General features: G+C 45.1%; 2 protein-coding genes across 9 annotated transcripts in view; both read right to left on the bottom strand.

The window, feature by feature from the left end:
• The window catches only part of LOC125946889 (uncharacterized), a 790,862-nt gene that overhangs the window by 733,689 nt on the left and 38,705 nt on the right, over positions 1–18,468 (bottom strand). The gene's annotated exons all lie outside the window — the stretch shown is intronic.
• Positions 1–18,468, bottom strand: part of LOC125946888 (uncharacterized) — a 985,317-nt gene that overhangs the window by 522,123 nt on the left and 444,726 nt on the right. The window lies entirely within an intron of this gene.

Below are 18,468 nucleotides of genomic sequence, written 5' to 3' on the forward strand. Positions count from 1 at the left end.
ATCTTTGATGTGAACATAGCTGTCTCATGGAAACATGGCAATGGCTCCGGAGTTTCACTACCGGCATACAAAGCGGCCAGCGCCGCATACGCTGTGACGGAAATCCAACTCAATGATACTGTCGTAGAGTCAGTGTGGGAGCGCGACAACGATTATAGAAGCATTTGGCAGAAAATTCAGTGAAATTGGTAGTCTCAACCATGCGAGGAATGACAGCAGCCGGCTGTCATTCCTCGCATGGTTGAGACTACCAATTTCACTGAATTGGTAAGTTACTAAGGGCAACTTTTTTATGTCCCAATAGCAAATTCATCGCTATTTATAAGAGAGATAACCCAAACACGCTCACGTAACGCGGCTAACGTCATACTATCCGGTATGCGCTGCAATTTTCACTCCCTTGGCTCGATTTTGTTCCCTTCCGCAGCCGGCTGTCATTCCTTGCATGGTTGAGACTAGAGCACTGCACGTGCTCGGGCTTACCCGAAAGCCCGGGCCCGGCCCGGCCCGGTAGAGGAGTTTTTTCATGGGCTCGGGCCGGGCTCGGGCATGGCGTGTGCTTTTTTACCCGGACCCGGGCAGGGCTTTCTGCGAGTTATTCTCGGGCTTCTCAACTCTGAAAAACATGTATTTTTCGGTCTCGGGCCCGGTTCGGGCCGGGCTCGGGCTTAAGGTAAAGGGGTGGCGGGCCGGACCGGGCGGGTAACGTAGATTATTTCCGGGCCCGGGCCTGGCCCGGGTCTCGCCACAAAAGTTTTGATCGGGCTCGGGCGGGCCGCCCAATGTAAAAACGGGCCCGGGTCGGGCCCGGGCCGCTAAAATCGGCCCGTGCAGTGCTCTAGTTGAGACTACCAATTTCACTGAATTTTCTGCCATTATGCTTCTATAATCGTCGCGCTCCCACACTGACTCTGCAACAGTATCACTGAGTTGGATTTCCGTCACAGCGTATGCGTCGTTGGCTGCTTTGTATGCGGGTAGTCAAACTCCGGAGCCTTTGCCATGTTTCCATGAGACAGCTCTGTTCACATCAAAGATGTGTTTAAACACACTTTGGTGCTGATGTATAATAAAGTGGTCTAGTGCGACTCCTCAGTGTTTTTAGAATTTTTGGTTACAAGAGACCTTGGTTACAAGAGACATGTTTCCCGGGTCCCTTGGTGTCTCTTGTAACAACCTTTACTGTAACACCATCATCACCATTTTTAGTCAGATACATCAACAATAAATGATTTCCAAGTCACAAATGTAATTACCATTGCTCTAAAAAAAATGTCATACTCTGCCTTGTCGGTATATGTTCCTAGCCTTATAACATAAAAAAAACTTCAGATGAAACCTACCCAAGTCATTTGATGGCTCGATTGGAACAGGCAAAGCTCTCACGTGCACATTGACATTCTGAGATTACATTTTCTGCATGTAGGTAGAGCTACCACGACCACATACTGCGGACCACGGCTTTAAACTTTCCCTGCTTTAACACAAAACCTTGCAGATTCCACTCTTTCCCAAAACAATGAAACACTCTTGAAACGAGCTCAAACTACTCATGTTGTACAATTTCGATGCAAAACATCCAAGTGAGAAGTTGTCGTGTTCCGGGGCTTCCATGAACGAAGAGGCAGACTGTATTTCAACATGCTTTATTGCATGGTGGCAACTTAAAATGGCAGAACGACAGCCAAGGAAAACACAGACAAAAAGCACGCCCAGCCTTGAAGCCAGCGATTATATACACGTAGTGGGCGAGGGTGATGTGATCGCGATATGGGCCGCGTGACAGCAAGGGAACGCTATCACGCTATGACGCAAGTACACGTGTACAGATACGCGACAGAAGTACTGTCCAGATAACAAGCTTATAAATTAGTAACAACATGAAGAATGCATGCCTTGCACCACAACATGCGTGCCTTTCAGCCTCTTTCAGATTTGGTTAGTTTTGTCATGAAAGTATCAATGTGCAATATACTTTTTACTTAAGCAATGATAATTGACAGTTATGGTCGTTAGTGCGTCAACATATCTCCATCTCCTTAAAAATATAATTATGTGCTGTGTTCACACAAAAATTTGCCGTTTTGTCAGTCTGTGCTTTTAGAAGCAACCTGTATCACTTTCGCGACATAAAGGAACCTGCAACAAGTACACATGGACCCCATATGCGGCAGCTACAGGCAGTACACCGTTTATTCTGTCCATTCCTTGACTTGCAACCCCACAACCAAAAAAATAATGCAACATGTCGTTCCAGACAGCGTTACTTACGTGACGTGCTCAATTTGGGAATTTTGTAAGAATCCCGCCACTCCTAAAGAACTTTTAAAGCTCAAACTAAAGCAACGCCCAAACATGAGTGCTTCTCGTGGATTCTAAGAGTCAACGAGGGCAGAGCTTTTAGGCCCAAATGTCTGCGACTTCAATGGCAACAGGTTGGCTATATTCCGTGCTGTTAATAGATGCAGAGAAAAACACAGTGAACTTAAAATATGTGCAACGTGTTTTCAAAGTTTTACTTCTTCATATCATGGCAGGGATGCTCCGTGGTAATTAGTTATAATTCATGCTATTTGCCTGCAGTCTGTGCCAAAATATTCTCAGAGCCATAGCCACAACACTTTTTCTTTGGGATTAATCAAAATGCGGATTCGGCAAAATCCAGAAAAAATGCTTCCAATTGAACAAGTGCTTCAATATTTGATTTTCAAACAGAATTCTTTTTCTTGCGAAACTAATGATGAGGGTAGCTACTGGGGCTTGTTTGTATGGGATCTTTTATTTTGTTGTAGCACAAGGCTCAACAACAGGCACAACAGAAAGGAATATTTGACAAGCACACAGTGTTAACTTGCAGCAACAGATTTATTTCCCGTTCTCGTCACTATATATACCCTTAAAATGTCATACAACACGTGTAAGGGCGGGGTAAACATGAACTAATGAAATCCCGGAACCACACGCATGCAGTTTTTTTAGCCACACAGATTGAGACATGTAAATGTTTAACGTGAAAAAAGATAATCAAGCTCTTTCGAGGATAATGAAACTGAAGGCTTACTGATGCATGCGTCAACAAATGTTGATATGTTTCTAGTGTCTATTGTTAAGCGCATTATCTCGCACCTGCTTCTGTTCATGGTAACTGCTTTTCTGAATCTAGGTTTGCACTTGCATCTTTGACAAAGCGTCAGCAGCCAGGGTATTTAATTTGTTATTGTGTTCTCATAGCCTGTCATTTATACATCTACCAGTTTGGCCAATGTAGGACCCTCCACACCCAAGACGACTGCGGTATACAACACACGCAATATAATTAATGAATTTTCTTTTATGTTCCTTTTTGCATTCACTATCCGAAATTCTTTTTGGCCTTGACTTCCTACGCAGGCTCATAACTTTATTAGGCGTCGAAAAAACAACATTGATGTAACTCCATCCAGCAATCTTTAATCTGTGGGAGAAACTATGTACGTAGGGGATGGCCGCAATCTTTTTCTTTTTCGGTACTTGTACCATAAGCCTGTTCAGAACCTTTTTGCTGTGGCTTTTTAATCGGTCCTGCTGCGACTGATACGAGCACGTGGCTCGGGTAACCAAAGCCGCTTAAACGTGAGACTTGCCGCTCGAAGCTATCGTGCATTAGGTGCAGGTTAGCCATAGCCATGGGTAGCCACAGTAGATTCCTTGACATTAATTTTGTGCTCACCGATAACAAATATGCTGGTGTTAAGAACCTAGGGCAAATAAGCCACTTTTACCATTTCATTCTGCGCATACAAAACTTTGAATCACGAAGGAGTGTTTCAGTGAAGCGCTGAAGAACCCATGCCGGCACCTAATGCACAATAGCTTCGGACGGCAAGTCTCACGTTTAAGCGGCGCTGGTTACCCGAGCCAAGTGGAAAAAGGTTCCGAACAAGTGGATGGTACAAAGACCGACATAAAGAAAAGAAAGGTTGCTGTCATCCCCTACATACATAATTTCTCCAACAGAATAAAGATTGCTGCAAGGTGTGATATCAACATTGTTTTTTCGGCTCCTAATAAATTGGGGAGCCTTTGTAGGAAGACAAGGCCAGAAAGAATTGCGGATACTGCATGGGAAAAGGAACATAAAAACAAATTCATTGATTGCATCACGTGTGTTGTATACGACATTCTTTTGAGTGTGGACGGTCCTACATTGGTATAACTGGTAAATGTATAAATGACAGGCTACGAGAACACAATAACAAAGTAAATATCTGGCTGCTGATGGTTTTCTTGCCCTTCACTGCCAAAGATGCAAGTGCAAATCTAGATTAAAAAACAGTTATCATGAGTAGAAGCAGGTGGAAGATGATGCGATCTTTGTTTGCGTTAACGTCTACATGTCTCTCAATCTGTATGGCTAATAAACTGCATGCGTGTGGTTCCCGTTTTTTTTAAGTTGATGTTTACCGAGCTTTTACACGTGTTTATGACGTTTTGGAGGTATATATAGTGATGAGAACTGGAAACGAATCTGTTGTTGAACGTTAACGCTGGCTGTGTGTCGCATTTGCCTTTCTGTTGTCCCTGTCGTTCAGCTTGCGCTACAACAAAATAGAAGATACCATTGATTTCATTGTCGTCAGGCTTGGGCACCAAATAAAATTTGTTCACCAAAATGAAGTGGTCACCAGGCATGTCTAGTTGAATTTATCTGAACATGCTCTACTGTCGGTGGTGAAGATGTTGCCAGTTTAAAGGCCTGCAAGAAGACACTAGTTATGTTTCCTAGAGCAAGAAGGCAACAGAGTAGGTTACCTAAGGCATGTAGTTACAGGAGTCCTGTATCAGTAGAAGAACATTTAGAGAATAATAATTGGTCAGAACACTTATGTCACGCACTTCTGAGTCACGAAGCGCTTGTCTATGTCTCCCTTTCTTGTGCCCGTGTATTTTTATTGCGCTAAGTTACTTGTTCATTTATGCACTATGATGGTGAACGTGTTTCGGAAAACTTCATTTGTGTACCTGGCCTTTGACTCACTTTTACATGTAAGTAAAAATTATGAACTTGTCGGAATGAACAAGCATCTCCATCTGCTGTACACTTGTGAGATAGGGTTAAAAGTATTTTGATAATTTGTGCATTAAGGCAGGAGAGCAGCGCTTGCTCTATGGCTCATCATTTAATTTGCAGAAAAACGCAGCAGTGTGCAACAATTGTATCAATAATGACATGGAAAATCTTGTTAGTTATTTATTTGTAAACACCAGTTGTCAAACAGCCGGGTGACTTAAGGTCTGAACACATTATACACAATTATAGCATGCCCTACTACACAAAAGAAAGCCTGCAATAGAACGTACCAAATACAGTATTAGTGTAGTGGCAAGTCAAATGGCACCACAATGATTGTGTCCTTCCTGGGAAAAGGAAAGACATGTTAAGTTTACGCTGACAGCACGAAACCACACAAACGTAACTGCCACAGAACATGAGGAGTTGTAACTAGATACAGTCAACCTGCTTAACCATCTCATAGACATTTAACGAGAGAATGTACTTTAATAGAGCCTCTAATTTATGAAATTCATGCTGTAATACAAACACGCTAGCAGACAGAATCAAAATTGCATGTATGAAAATTATCAGGAAAACTATATTACCTAGCTACCACAGTCCACTCCTTGTAAAGTATAAGTGACTCTAAGCTACAATCAGAAGGTTAAAAATTCGGGATCCTTTTTAGTAAACAACCTGTACTCAGCAATACAAAGGTGAATCGCAAGTACTATAGTGATATAAAAAAATTATGGGGCTTTACGTGCCAAAACCACGATCTGATTATGAGGCACGCCGTAGTGGAGGACTCCGGAAATTTGAACCACCTGGGGTTCTTTAACGTGCACCTAAATCTAAGTAGACGCGTGTTTTCGCATTTCGACCCCATCGAAATGCGGCCGCCATGGCCGGGATTCGATCCCACGACCTCGTGCTCTGTATACTGATATAGAACAGTTCGGAACTGCTGCCAAGTGAGTGCAATAAATAAATGATGTCCAATTTATTTTCATGCAAGACTAGGCGTGTTAATTTTCTTTACATTACACGGAAGACTGGTCAGAAAAATATTGGATTCAGTCAATATTGTTATTTGCAAAACAGTAGTAAGAGGTTAAGGCGGGAGACCCTCAGGTGGTATGTTGCGATGTTTCGAGAAATTGTTTCAAGGAGCGTCTTTCCTTAACCCTTTCACATGTCAATTAGTTGTGTTGATGAAAAACTTAGCTTCACCGCATTTCTTACATCTTCAGATTCATAAAATGCTTACAGATGCACATTTCATTAAGACTTTTCAGTTCTTTAGTGAGTTTGTCAAGTTTATAGAATGTGCACTCCGTGCAAAAACTCAGTGCAAGTACATCATATTTGCAAACATCAACTATTTCATGTCTACCGTGCTTGAATAGCACCTATCTAGTCACTCGAAAATTATGACTGGTGCAACACAGTGAAAAACGATGAAAGAAGTGACATACAATGACATACACCAAGCAAAGTACCCGACCGTCTACCTTCATGCTTCTGTTACTAAAAAGGAAGTATTCGAAAAAGGAAGGGGGTATTCGTGACTCCGTACGTTTTTTCTTCAATCTTACAGAGAAAATGTGTAAATTGAACGTTGGGTGCTTGAAATCACACTCTTGATAGTGAGTCACGAGGATTCACATAACCAAACGTTTTATAATATATCTGACGTGTTCTATCTCAAGAAGAGCACGCGCTGCCAGATCATCGACCACGCGCGTCGCGGAAAGCTATCTCCCCCCCCCCCCCCCACCCCGCTTTCACTAGATAGCAATATCGACAACGCTTGTCCTTGTTTCTGGATATTGAAAAGGCGTACGACTACACGTGGCACTACGGAATGCTATACTACCTCTCGCGAATGAGCATCAGATGAAGCATGCAAAGCCTAATAGAAAGTTACCTGTCGATTCATACATTGTCAGAATCGTGAATACTTTCTGTAGTCATTATCTGTAGAAACCAGATTAGAGCTACGTGTAGTGCATAACCCTTTCATTTATAGTATTGACGTAATTTCTTTAAGTTCATTAATTCCACGTACTATGTATCATGTTGTACATGTAGATGATGCACAGATATTTCAATCATGTAACATCACAGTTTCTACATCACAAAAGCTACACGTTCAGCTTGGTCAGAAAAAACTGGCAACATAGGCTACTGAAAAGGAGTTTGATCTCAACCCCTAAAGTTCGTGTGTCGTTTTGCAAGGATGAGAGGCCTGGTGCCAGAACCTAGTATTGACCTCCATGGACAGTGTTTACCTGTCAATGCAGAACGCAATTTATACACCAACATAATAGGCTCTAAATTACGCGTACATCAAGTACTATAATAATGAATGCTTAAAAAGCGAACATTCTGAAAACTCGTTAGGGTCGGGTAGTGACAGAAAGTGCCTTATGAACATACACAATATCCTTGTACGATACACTCAGAGTATGACAACGTAGTAACTTATTCTGCTACGCCATGTGCACTCAAGAGACTATATCTTGTTCATATACCTTCTTTAGGGATTTTCTTTTTGTACATGTACAACCATGTGATCTTTATTTTAATGCGCATAATAAAAAGAATCATAATCAAGGCTTAACGCTAAAAAGACGGGGACTACTGTGCTGTGAGTAAAATGTATGATACCACCATCGTCGGACACTTGAGTTTTCTTTGTGCCGAAAATGCACGAAAGTAGCGCGGCAGGAACCATTTACGTTTTACCGCAAAATCCCTGCGATGAAGCTACAAATCAGCACCATCATCATCAGCATATATTTATCTCCACTGCAGGACGAAGTGTGGGTACCTCGATGTGGGTCGTCTCCCGTCTACAATACGCCTTGGAGGTTTTTACCCAACATCAATGATAATCGCAGCCCACCTGTGTGCTACAGCTGCGGGGTGGCTCAGGGACACATCGCGAGGTATTGCCGCCGTCGCCTACAGCGCGCTCCGCGAGATCGTGCGTATGCGCCTCGCATGCAAGAAGCTACATCCTGGCAACCATTTGTCCCTTTCCGCCAGCCACAATGAGACTACACGTATATGCCAAGGAATGACTCCCCCGTGTCCGACCGCAGCCTGACTCCACCGCCGACTCGGACACGTCGATCGCCATCTCCACGTAGCCGCTCGCCTACGCCGCCCCAGCTTGGAAACTAGCTGGTGCGACCGATGGAGGTGAGGTCGCGGGACGGTCACTTTTTCAAATGCTTCCGTCTGTCGTCATGGTGAAGAACAAAGTGTGTGTTTGTGTCGATGGTGTTAATACTGTTGGTTTAGTAGATACTGGTGATTCTGTGTCTGTGATGTGTCTTGCGTTCAAGAATCGCCTTGGACCGAAAGTGATGTTTGCTTGGGAAGGAAATACCACATTTCGCGGAGTTGGCGGTGAACTGTTACGTCCTGTGGGAGTATGTTCCGTTGGGATATCCGTTGGTGGAAAAACATTTCGAACAGATTTTATTGTACTAGCACGCGCCACGCATGACATAATTCTTGGTATTGACTTTGTACGGGAGTGTGGAGCAACATTAGACCGCAGGGCTGGTGAAATTTCACTCAGCAGCGATACCAGACCCCCCGCGCTAGACGACATTCCATCCGATCTTCAAGAAGTATTTTTCGTGTCCATTGATGTAATTTTGCCTGCGCAGACGGCAATGTTCATTCTTGTGACCTCGTCCCGCGTTCGTACTGGTTCCTGCTGTGGATTAATTGAAGCTGAAAACTTCAACACTCTAAAAAAGAATGTACTTGTCCCTCTGTCACTGATCGAAGTCAGAGAAGGTTGTACTCACGTTTGGACGGTGAATGTGTCCTCCGAGTCAATTGTTTTGCCTGCCGGACTGAAGGTTGCACGCTTTGAAGATAGTGTTGCGAGCATTCGTGCGGTTGCTATTTGTATGGACGCAAGCTCGCCACTCAGTGACCAACCACTCTTCAAAATTTAGGAGCATGATTAATAAATGGCTCCCCTCTTCTCACCAACACGCGCTCCGAGAGCTCCTTGCCCGCTATGCGTCAGTGTTTGACTTCGCTCAAGAGCATCTGCAGTCACCGCCGCACTCCCGCGTACACCACCGCCTCAATACTGGAACACGGTCACCAATACGACAGAAACCATACCGCGTCTCTCCTGTCGAGCGCGAAGTGATCGCCGAGAAAGTTACAGACATGCTACAGAAAGGCGTCATCCAGGAGTCCAATAGTCCCTGGGCGGCTCCAGTCATATTGGTCAAGAAGAAAGACGATTTGTGGCGATTCTGCGTCGACTACAGACGCCTAAACGCAGTAACGAAGAAGGATGTGTACTTTCTGCCACGTATAGATGACGCCATTGACTGTTTACACTTGCCTCGTACTTCTCCTCTGTCCATCTGCACTCAGGCTACTGGCTAACACCGATGCACCCGCCAGACAAGGAGAAGACTGCCTTCGTAACGCCGGACGGACTCTTCGAGTTTAACATAATGCCTTTCGGTTTGTGTAATGCACCGGCGACATTCGAGCGATTCATGGACACCATCCTGCGGGGACTTCGATGGGAAATCTGTATGTGTTACCTGGACGACGCTGTCATTTACGGCAAGACATTCCACGAGCACAACCAACGACTCGAAGTTGTGCTTGACTGCATACGGCGAGCGAGACTGATCCTAAACTCCAAAAAGTGTCACTTTGGCGAACGTCAAACGCTTGTTCTGGGTTTCCTCGTCGACAAAGAAGGCCTCCGCCCAGACTCCCAGAAGCTTGCGGCAGTTCGTGGCTTCAAACAGCCGAAGACGGTGAAAGACCTCCGCAGCTTCATGGGACTATGTTCGTACTTTCGCCGTTTCATTAAGGACTTTGCACGCCTCGCCCATCCACTCACGTCACTCCTTCACAAGGACTCACCGTTTAGATGGACTACTGAATGTGAGTCTGCATTCAGTCAACTAAATTTCTGCTCACCTCAGCTCCAATATTGCGCCACTTTGACCCAGAGGCCCCAACTGAGCTTCATACCGATGCTAGTGGGCTGGGTGCTGGAGCTGTAGTCGTACAGATACATAGCGGACGCCAACAAGTCATCGCCTACGTAAGACGTACTCTTACCAAGGCTGAGCGGAATTACACCGTAACAGAAATGGAATACCTCGCGGTAATCTTTGCCACCTACAAGTTTCGACGAGGCTTGTACGGCCGCCACTTCACGATTGTGACAGACCACCATTCTCTTTGCTGGTTGGTTGGATTACGCGATCCATCTAGCCGATTAGCTCAGTGGTCATTACGGCTTCAGGAATACGACTTTTCTATCACTTAGAAGAGTGGTCGCTGTCACACCGATGCTGACTGTTTATCTCGCCTTCCGTCAGCAAGCACAAGAGATACGGACGATGATTTAGATGAATACCTCCTTGCCATCTCCGCAGAGTTTCCTGATGCCACCGCCTTCAAGCGTGAGCAACAGCATGACCCTTCTATTCGAGCTATTCTTGAGGCCGCTGGGTCACCTGCACGAGGCCCACCTTTCATTATTTTCGAAGATTTATTGTATAAGAAGAATTATTCTGCTGAAGGCGCTCCACTTCGGCTCGTGGTTCCCCAGACGTTGAGGCCTATGATACTTCACCCCATTCACGATGACGTCACGTCAGGCCACCTTGGCTTTGCTCGGACACTTCACCTACTGCGCCAGCGTTTCTATTGGCCCAAGCTCTGGAAGACGGTGAAGCAATACGTTTCCAGCTGTGCGCTTTGCCAACGCCATAAGCCGTCAACGACGGCTCCTGCGGGTGCCTTGCAGCCAGTTAAACCGCCGACCATGCCATTTGAAAAAGTTGGTGTCGACTTTCTAGGTCCCTTCCCCAAGTCTACTTCCTGTCGTCGCTGGACTATTGTATGTGTGGACTATTTGACCCGGTACACTGAGACGGCGGCGCTCGCTTCGGCTACAGCAGCAGACGTTTCATCTTTCCTGCTGTACTCTGTCATTCTACGCCATGGTGCTCCACGCGTTGTGATTCGTGATCGTGGACGGCAGTTTACTGCAGACGTTGTTGAAGAATTACTACGTCTTTGTGGATCTGATTACCGGCATTAGACCCCTTACCATCTGAAAACAAACGGACTCACTGAACGCACGAATCGTACACTGACCAACATGCTTGCCATGTATGTCTCCACCGATCACAAAAACTGGGATTCAATATTACCATTTGTTACGTACGCTTACAACAGTGCCAAGCACGAAGTCACTGGCTGTGCGCCTTTCTTTCTTCTCTATGCTCGCAACCCCCAAAGCTTTATCGACACCATCCTTCCCTGGTCCCCACATGATGTCTACTCATTAAGCCAGACGTTATGTCGGGCCGAAGAAGCGCGTCGACTGGCCCGCCTCAGGACTCTCTCCTCTCAAGATCGTGCAACACTCGTTATGACGCTCGGCATGTGCTCGTCACATATGCTCCTGGGGACTTTGTTTTGCTTTGGACACCTGTGCGGAAAAAGGGGCTCTGCACAAAGTTTCTGTCTCGATACACTGGCCCATACGTTATACTGAAACGACTGAGTGACGTGACCTACGTCATCGCAAGAGTGACTTCGCACAACCAGCGGTCACGTAACGCGCAAGTCGTGCACGTCGCCCGACTCAAACTGTACCATCATCGGGCTATGTAACTTGCTCGGAGAACTTCGTCTGCCCCCAGAGAAATTGTCACGCTGCTGTGTAACTCGCTCGGCGAGCTTCGCCTGCCCCCGGAGAAATTGTCACGCTGCACAGCGCAGCCGAAGGAAGAGGAAGAAGAAGGGTACGCGAGCAGCTAGCCGCTGCCTGTTGGGCTTGGATGACCGTCCTGTCCCTTGCGCTACGCTAACCATCCATCATTCTTGTAAATAAATCCATCCCATCCGTTACAATATTATCGCTTGAAAGTCCGTTTGTATGCAGTACGTTGCGCTGGAACGAAAATATACCGCATATGTGCAAGACGTTAGACGGGACTTGACTAAGAGTGTACAGTATTGATCGTATAACAGATGTTTCTTTTCAGTTGCTAAATTGAATTCGCTCTTAGGCACAAACCTTAAACAAATCATTGAAGAATCATCTATTACCCCAAGCAGCGAAGCCGTGTGATTCAAGACCGCCAGTGCTGAAGCGAACTTCTTTCATATCACCTGCAGTTTTCGATTGCAAAACATGCGCAAGTGTGGTCATTTCCTACCGCTCAGATTTTCACTCACATGTCATTTGTTCATGAGGCATGACAAACTATAGCACAACATGAATATTTAACGTGCTGAAGGCTACACAGTACAATTATTGAAAATTGCTCACCTCATATTCGCAGTCGTGCGCGCAGTATAAGCAAAAAAAATTACTATTGTATTCTCAGGTGGCTCAGAGGTAACGTAAATAAGTATTCCGACCATGCTTGCAACGCTGTGAAGATACGTTGTATTGGTATTCTTTTGAGACGCAGAACAATGGATATAATAAAGCTGTAACGGTGTTTTGTGAATTATGTGTTTGAAATATTCCTTAGACCCCTTTCTCACACGCAGTCACGATTTTCTTCCGCACTTCAATCGCAAAGTCTATAAAAGCTCGCAATACGCCCATCAAAATACCCCAAAAGTAAGGTAACGCTGGAACACTATAAGCCTCAGCTTTAAAGATTCTCGCAGAATTAACATCCCGAAAGAATAGCGCTGTATACTGCGTTCGAATTTGAATTTGTATACGAGCTAAAGTGCCGATGATGCCTAACCTGTATGTGGCATCAAAATTTCTCTGAAATGACTCGCAGTCTGACCTAATTGCAAAGATACTGCAGCTATGAGCACATCCTGTTATAAAATGTATTTAAGCGACAAGAAGTATCGATCACGTTCAGAATGCCAATTAATATGTATTCTATCAGGCCCACAACGTATCATTTTCGCTAATGGTGTTGACATTACCCATAGGATGTGCAGCTGGTAGGATGTGTAGGGACAACGATCTGAACAACTGTATAAACCTTCTCTGCTTGAAACACAAACTGCACACTTTTTTATTTATTCAAAGTATAGATGCTAGGTTTCTTTTCTTGGCGAAGGCGGTTCATGGCAAGTGTGGGGTGGATATAGCCTTGACACGGCCTCTGCAACATCATATTTATAACAACCTAGTGGACCACGCGATTAATCAAGCGGAGCCTCTGGGTCAACGTAAAGAGCGTGACGATGGCATCATGACGAGATTGTGATCGCGAAGGTAGAATGACTATAATAGAGCGACTACGACCGCATCACGACCCCAAGCAGATACCTAGGGGCCATTGCCATTCTATATATCACCGACGTTCCGGTACCTGACCTGCATGAGCTCGTTCTATCCTAATCACATTTGCCTTCGTAGTTGAGGTTTATCTTGCTTTCACGCCATGGAACCGGAATCACTTGGTAAATGGCGTAGTCAGCAGAGCCTTGCACTTCGGACCGAGATTTTTGCATTAGCTGTATAGGGTTTTCTTCTGGTCCTGTCAGCCGAGCTATCAGGGACATTTTCTTGTGCTTTTATTTTAGTAGACGTTTTTTATGCTAAAGTTTGATCTATCTGGCTTCCCTGTTGTTGCTGGATCTGTTCGAGTCTGAACTGCACTTGCACTTACTTTTGTGCCGAAGTTATCCCTATTAAGGTGCCATGGTTATTCCTAACCACAACGAAAGAGCCCCGCCTAGTGGTGATAATTGGAGAAGTTACTGGCGCAATGTAGGGACAGGGGGCCGGGGACAGGGATCGAGAAGAAACAAGCCGACAGGGTTACCAATCCCCGAAAGGGTCACCGATCCCCGAAGGAAATCACAAGGTACACGGTGCCAAACGTTGAAAGGCAGGGATGTGAAATTAAAGGGGTAATGCTGACAGTTAACATGACGTTATTCCAAGCAAGGAGTTTACAGTCATTTATATCAACCACGAAGTACACCTAGCCGGCCGAGAAGGCGCTTTTATGCATGTACGCTGGAATTCGGCGAGAGTCTAACAGCACTGGTTGGTCGTCAGTTAGCTGCCCGGGGTGCATCTTTTTAAGGTGGGCGCCGGGCAATCGGAATATAGAATAATTGTCAGCTGTTGTGACACAAAGTAAGCAGCATGTCTAAAGCAGACCGAGTCAAGAAAAGATGCACGTAGGATAGGTATTTAGACGGTAAAATGTCTTACATTACATGCAGGGTTGTCGCCGGTAGAGCAAATGGCTTCATATTCAAAGGCCGTTAAACGAAGCGCATCTACGACATTTGAAGCAGATGGCAGTTTTTGACAATATAGCATAGAATAGGTGCAAAATAACACTGTATCAAGGAAAGACGGGTGCGAAGGCATACTAATTAGGCGAGGCATGAAGTGACGAGGGGTAAAAGAGAGAAGTAAGCAGCATTCATTGATTAGCGGCACCAGGAAAGGAAAAATGAGGCTGGCGCGTACGATGGGAGGATAACTTTCGAGTAATAATTAAAATCACAGCCTCAATAGTATTTTGCTTGGTTGTGTTTGTGAGTTGCTCTACGTGCTGTAAATGAATATGTGCAGTGTCTTGTCCACCTATGCTGTTCATTAGTGACTAACTCCATTAATCAAATATTAACAAAAACGTAGTCACAGAATTAGCATTCAAGAATGTTTCTTGAAAGTTTATGTACAGAGGATTTTTTATTGGGAGATTAGGTTAGGTGATTTTACCTGAAGATGACTGCGAGACAACGATGTCATCAAATGTTTTGAATCTCAAATATGCATATTCTACATTTCGTATTGTCTCTTACACATTCGCTCCTGTATAAGTACAAAAATATCACCATCCCTTCGCCTGTCGAGAAAATGGGGGTAAGCGAAGCTTGTCGTGTGTGTATCTCACCTTCGTGGTGATTTTCTTTCGTTATCTTTCTTTCTCTTGCTCTCTTTCTCTCTATATCTTTCTTTCTCTCTCTCTTTTTTTCTTTGTCTCACTTTCTTTCTTTCTATTTCACCGCCTTTCTCTTGATCTCTTTCTCTGACCTTCGTGGTGATTTTCTTTCTTTCTTTCTCTCTCTCTCTTTCTCTCCCTCTAACGAGCTTCCTGTCTCTCACTCTCTCTTTATTTCTTTCTTTCTCTACATATTTCGTTCCCTCTCTTTCTACCTCTCTTTCTCTCTTTCTTTTTGTGCCGTGGTATGTGCCAATGAGCTTGGACCCTTTCTGCACAATCGGCCCACTTTTCAGCGTGACACCACCACCACCGCCTCCACGGAAACTTGTGAGGATACAAAGCTTTGCTTAATAAATAAAAGTATATCAGCGTATATTTCACATCCTTGCGATCGTAAGTTTACGATGTCAGATACTTTTCCTAACAGCACAGGACCTGAGAAAGTGCAATGTGACTATGAATCACAAAATGAGTGCTAATATTTAATAAGATCTGCGGCAGATGCATATTTTATAGAACACTTCCTCAGATGCAGGTGTTTGGTAAAGCATTGTAGCAGCCACTAGTTCCATCGTCTGTGTTGTACCAGCCAGCGTACATATCAAGGAATCTTCCAACATGTGACCATTATTGTGGTTGCATCAGCACATATTCGACGCTTGAAACAGTCGCGAGGTAACAGATAAAATTATCGCACTATGAAAACCCGAGGATACTAGGCAATACACGCATGTTAATTTCATCGCAATGTAGAGGAAAAGGCACGGTTCTTTTCACTGTCTTGGTGCGGGAACAAGGCATCTACCAAGGAAATGGCAAATGGGGTGGGCTTTTGGTGCTCCGCGAAGCCCCTAGCAAGCGCAGTGAATGGGAGGGAGTCACGTGAACCTTTAAATATATGTTTATCAATAAGTCAGTTTAGTTTGAAATCAGTAAGACATATATACATACCAGTAAAATTTTTCTATAAAAAGGGACGAAAATTTACATATGATACAATTTGAGATTTTAGCGTCGCAACCGGGGCAATTTAGAGAGCGAAAGAGAGTTCAAAAGTTCAGTGGCGATTTAGCGGTAAGTGCGAGAGAAATGCCTTACCATTACGTTGTACTTCTTTAAGGTACCCAATCTATGATTTAAACCACGGTCACCACAATTCAAAGGGTGTTCAGAAGCTCACTGGACACGCGTCCTGCCTCTTCGAGGATCAAAAGTCCAGCACCATCTGGAGCAGACAACCCTCAGAAGGGCACCCTACATTTTTTAGCACTGTGTAAATATTAGTGGAGCACTAACGGGGTCATTTGACTCCTGCATACAATAAAGCAAGGTGAATGATCGTGTAATCACATGAGTGCTCCCGACCAACGCCTGTGTTTGCTTCGTTTCGAGGAAGCATGATTTCTTTCATCGCTGAACACTCTCTACACAATTTTCAGCAGTCCGTCATTCCCGTGCCCGCCGTGGCTGTAGCGGCGTTGTTGCGGCGTGTTGTATAGGCTTATTTGCATGCGCTATCATGCTTATGGCTTTTCTGTGTTCCCCTCGGCCCATTGTCGCGATTTTAGTGGCAAATACCACCAAGATACGATACGACGAAGGTGGCGTACCTGGATCTTTATAGGTGCTCCAAGATGACAGCTTCCGTTACCCATTTTCGTATACCACACCGTAGTGGTTTGTAGATCGCATTGTCATGTAGGTATATATACATAGCTTCTCAATATATTATCTAGAGGGAAATCAGGAGCAGCTGCGCTGTGGTATGCATAGGAATGCCGGTGTATTGTGAAATAGGATTGTTATCGTAAATTTTGAATTATACGAAACGTACAAAGTATCAGTGGGCCGCTAAAGTTCGAGGGCTGACGACAAGATTCGCGCTGGCTTTAGAACTGCTGGTCGTTATTTTTTTGCTTTTCTTCGCTTAATTATGCACTGAGGGTGAGTAAAATTAAGATGTAGGACAGATGTTTTTTTGTGAAGGACAACCTTTTATGAAGATTTTATTTTAAAAAATCAATATATGTGTAGCCATAATCAACTTTTTAGGTGACGCCTCCGATAACAATAGCCGACACAGGCCTCGCAGACAAATATACCGTCATTCCCATGACGGCACAGCGCCCTTTAGGAAACTTTCATAGACGGTGACACCAGATTAGCCTGTAGATGTTACTGTGAGAAACTGTATGATTGTATATTTAGAAAAACGAGCAGCAATAGCGGCATGTTTGCTTACTTGAAAGTTCTTGTACATTATTCGACATGGGGATTATCATAAAGCAGCCCACGACTGGTTTGTTGCAATGTGGTTCATGTAGGTGTCTGTGTGTGTTACATGCATCTTCTTGTTGGAGTGGTCATGTTCGTCCGACGTATTACAACCATGGTGAATGTTATAAATAGCGCGTAGGCGAGATGCGTTGCGCACGTGGCAGTATAAAAATTACTGTGACGTTTCAGTTCGTGAACGCGAATTACACTCAAGCGTATGGGTGCCATTCCTATATAATTGCCGTAACAATGATATAGACACTCCAGGCGCATTTCTCGCGTCGTGGCCACCGCGATGTTCGAGGGCGATAACATCGTCCCCACGCGCGGTATGCTGTATGCGCGAGTGAAAGCGTGCGACGGTGATGCGAATTGCGCACAAGGGAAGAAAGTGAGAAGGCAGCACGGAACGGAGGAGGGGTGGTTTGCAGCTGCGTAGTTTGCGCAGCGGCACGCGCCGTATCTTGAAAGCGTTCTGCTGATGCGAACGACTTCGGGATCGGTCGACTCGCGTTCGGCCTGCCCCCACTTGCGTTGCTGCTCTGTCCTTCTGCCGCGGTGCTCGGCCACTCGATCACGAGACGAACCGGTACCTCTGTTGCACGTAGACAACCTGTAGCAACTGTCAGAGGTGATCAACCCAGCTCGCTTCGCCTACTCCTTCTCAGCGACGCTTCGCCTCTTTTCTCTTTTCCTGCTTCGCTCAACGCTACCTGGTATTAACCGTAGTCTTTTTATTTATCTTTTTTTAAACGAAAGGAGTAGCGGGAGAGGGGTCTACTCGAGGCAGTCCTCCTCCAACCTCTCAGCCCACCCCAGAATTACCTCCTGAAACTCGGACTTTCAGCTGCGCGAGGCAGCCCCCCATTGCTTCTCACTAGTGATTAAATTATTGAGGGGATGAGGTAATGGGTGTTGAGGGCATCCCCACATAATGTGGTTGAGATTGCCCTTGGCCGTTGCGCAGAAGTGGCAGGCCGGGAGGGGCAAAGTGAGCGGTGAATGACCTGAAGAAAGAGAAGGGAAGGCAAGCTGCGAGTCCGTAGCTGCCGTCTCAGGATATCGCGGTTGCGTGGTGAATCACGCGCTCACGGAGAAAATGAGACATCATGGAGTGTATAATGTACACTGATGTCGTGGAATGTGAGAAGCTGTGGAATGTGGAATGTGGAATGAAGAAGA

The sequence above is a fragment of the Dermacentor silvarum genome, chromosome 7, assembly GCF_013339745.2.
Source record: "Dermacentor silvarum isolate Dsil-2018 chromosome 7, BIME_Dsil_1.4, whole genome shotgun sequence".
NCBI classification, from domain to species: Eukaryota; Metazoa; Arthropoda; class Arachnida; order Ixodida; family Ixodidae; genus Dermacentor; species Dermacentor silvarum.